This window comes from Peromyscus leucopus, chromosome 22 (assembly GCF_004664715.2).
Source record: "Peromyscus leucopus breed LL Stock chromosome 22, UCI_PerLeu_2.1, whole genome shotgun sequence".
NCBI classification, from domain to species: Eukaryota; Metazoa; Chordata; class Mammalia; order Rodentia; family Cricetidae; genus Peromyscus; species Peromyscus leucopus.
Window position 1 is genome coordinate 52492928 of NC_051081.1, and position 3070 is coordinate 52495997.

Here is a 3070-nt window from a genome sequence, read left to right on the forward strand (position 1 = left end):
TTATAGCACCAGGCATGGGCTCTCCCTTATAGAGTGAGCCTCAAATCCAATCAGAGAGCAGTTGGTTACCCCCACTTCTGCACAGATGGGGTTCATCTACCTGGCAGGTTGGAATCACGGTTCACAGCATTCTTAATGTGTTCCTATTAAATGGTATCAAGTAAATATCATTGTTCAAACAAATGAATTTTTGTCTCTCTTCTCTGTGGGAACCCTGCAAAGTCATCTGCTTTTGTATTTTCCTTCAAGTGATCTGTGCACGTGATTTTCCCTGGCTTGTGGGTCCTAGAGAAGCAGTCCTCAGCATTCCACGCCCTGCCCACCCACTCTGTCCCGTCCACACGTGTGCCATTTCCATGCTCCAAAGGCAGATCTGCTTAGCCCTCACAGAGCGAAGAGACGGTTGGCAGGAGAGTGGTCCTGTGACAGCTGGGAATTTTCTCAAAGGGCAGCAGACAATAAGAATATCCTAAACCAGAAGCCTGGAGATCTCCCCAGATACAGAGACAAGGAGGATCCGTAAACTGATGCCAATAAATAATTGATGGCCCCGGGTACTAGAACCAGACAAGCTTCATGTGCTTTGAATAAGCTTTAAAAAAAAATCTGTTTGCTTAGTAAATCTTTAATAAATGCACATGTTTAATGTATAAAATAATACAGGTGGTGCTGGAAAAAGAAAATGTGGGCAGGGGCTGAGGAGGGAGGACGAAGAAGGGGGAGGGAGGGGAAGGAAGCCTCGGGTCTTCCAGAACTTCCCTGAGGTACAGCTGTTCTCACAGTACACTGTATTTTATTCTTCCGTGTCTCTGAGGATTTCATTATTGTTTGTCTACACGGACTATTTTTATCCTATTTGTTTATTTTGAACAGTTTTGAATATTCCCAATCACATTTGAAGGATTGTTTGTGGTGTGGGTATCAGAATTGAAGTCAAGCCAGGGTCTGGTGCCTGATGGGTGAGTGTTCTACCACTGAGCAACACTACCAGACCCCTCCAGGCACAACTGAGAGTAAGGTTCTGTAGGTTAGGCTTTTCTTTGGAGGTGAGCAAGAGTCTCCAGGTGTCATAATTAACCATCTTTACTTCAAGGTACCAGCAGTCCTGACCCCTGTGTGCTCACCTTGTTCTCTGCAGATCTTTAGAGAAGGGAGAGCATGGGCCTGTCTGCAGAGTGAAGCACTGGTACCTTAAAGCAGGTCTGCCTGGGATTGGCTGTCTCCACTGTATCCAGCATCCCTCTGCTGTGACTCCCTGTATCCAGCATCCCTCTGCTGTGATACCCTGTATCCAGCATCCCTCTGCTGTGATACCCTGTATCCAGCATCCCTCTGCTGTGACTCCCAGTATCTAGCATCCCTCTGCTGTGATACCCTGTATCCAGCATCCCTCTGCTGTGACTCCCTGTATCCAGCATCCCTCTGCTGTGATACCCTGTATCCAGCATCCCTCTGCTGTGACACCCTGTATCCAGCATCCCTCTGCTGTGACTCCCTGTATCCAGCATCCCTCTGTTGTGACTCCCTGTATCCAGCATCCCTCTGTTGTGACTCCCTGTATCCAGCATCCCTCTGCCGTGACTCCCTGTATCCAGCATCCCTCTGCTGTGACGTCCTGTATCCAACATCCCTCTGCTGTGACGTCCTGTATCCAGCATCCCTCTGCTGTGATTCTCTGTATCCAGCATCCCTCTGCTGTGACGTCCTGTATCCAGCATCCCTCTGCTGTGACTCCCTGTATCTAGCATCCCTCTGTTGTGACTCCCTGTATCCAGCATCCGTCTGTTGTGACTCCCTGTATCCAGCATCCCTCTGCTGTGACGTCCTGTATCCAACATCCCTCTGCATCTCCACTCTGCTCCTCCATCATATGCACACACCACTTGTGCCTGCTGAGCAGGAACAGCTCCTCTGCCCCTGCCAGTGCTCCAGACAGTCTCCTGGAACTCCTATGCTGACAGCTCCTCTCCCAGCTCATCTTAAAGAGATCTTAGGAAGCAAAGAGATAAACACTGAACCCAACCTGTCATCTCAAGCCAGAAGTCTAGCCCTTCCTTGCAAACAAAGGATAGCTGACAGGCCCAGCAGCTCCCAGGGAGCAGGAGGGGGGGAAGACAGTGTATCTGGGGATACTTTCTGAGGGTATGCAGTGTTCAAGATGCCTGACGCCAAAGAGATGAGAGGCCCATGCATGAAGGGCAGGGTCTGGTCAGCTGGGGTCTTTCTGGAAAAGAAGGGAGGGGAAAGACAGGGAAGAATTTACCAGAAGTGCTTGGATCCTGAACCATTTAGTCCACATGATGCTTGGGGTTTGTTGTAGTTTTCTGGTTGAGAATGTAGAAAGTTGTGCTGAATGATGATTTACCTGTGGAGAGGTCCCAATTCTTCAAACACCCTTCCCTAACTCCTGTGATGCCTGGTCTCTCCATAGCCACCAGAGCACACTGCCATACTATGTCATACATGGACATGTTCAATGGCATGCATGTGGGAGCAAATCGAGATGAGCACCTTCTGTGGCCCTGTGGCCCTGAATTCTGTCCCCTATAACATGCGGCCTCCTGGAGACAGTGAGTGCCAGACAGAGGGTAGCAGAACCTCACACACGGGCCCCAATGCAGAGAAAGCTTTCAACTCACTGACTGGGGGTCAGAAACCCCGTTAACTCTTCAGTGATTAGCCGGGAACCTGGTACAGAACGGCCCTGAATTCTCTCACTTCCTGTACTTACAAAGAAACAGGCATACTGTGAGGCTGAGAGAGGAAACTGAGGCATGGAGAGCTCTTGTGTAACCTGGATTTGAACCTGCATCTCCGTGGCCCAAAGGCAGGGCTCTTCCAGCACATCACTGCCGTCTCCTAACACCACAGAACACCACAGACACCACCCAGTGCCACACTAACAACACACCAAGAGCAGGCTGGAACACTGCTAGTGCCACGTGGTACCACACAAACACCACGCTAACCATGCCAATCTCACACCAGCACCATGCCAATCCCACACCAGCACACACTAACCACACTCACCCCACACTAGCACCACACTAGTACCACACTCACCCCACAC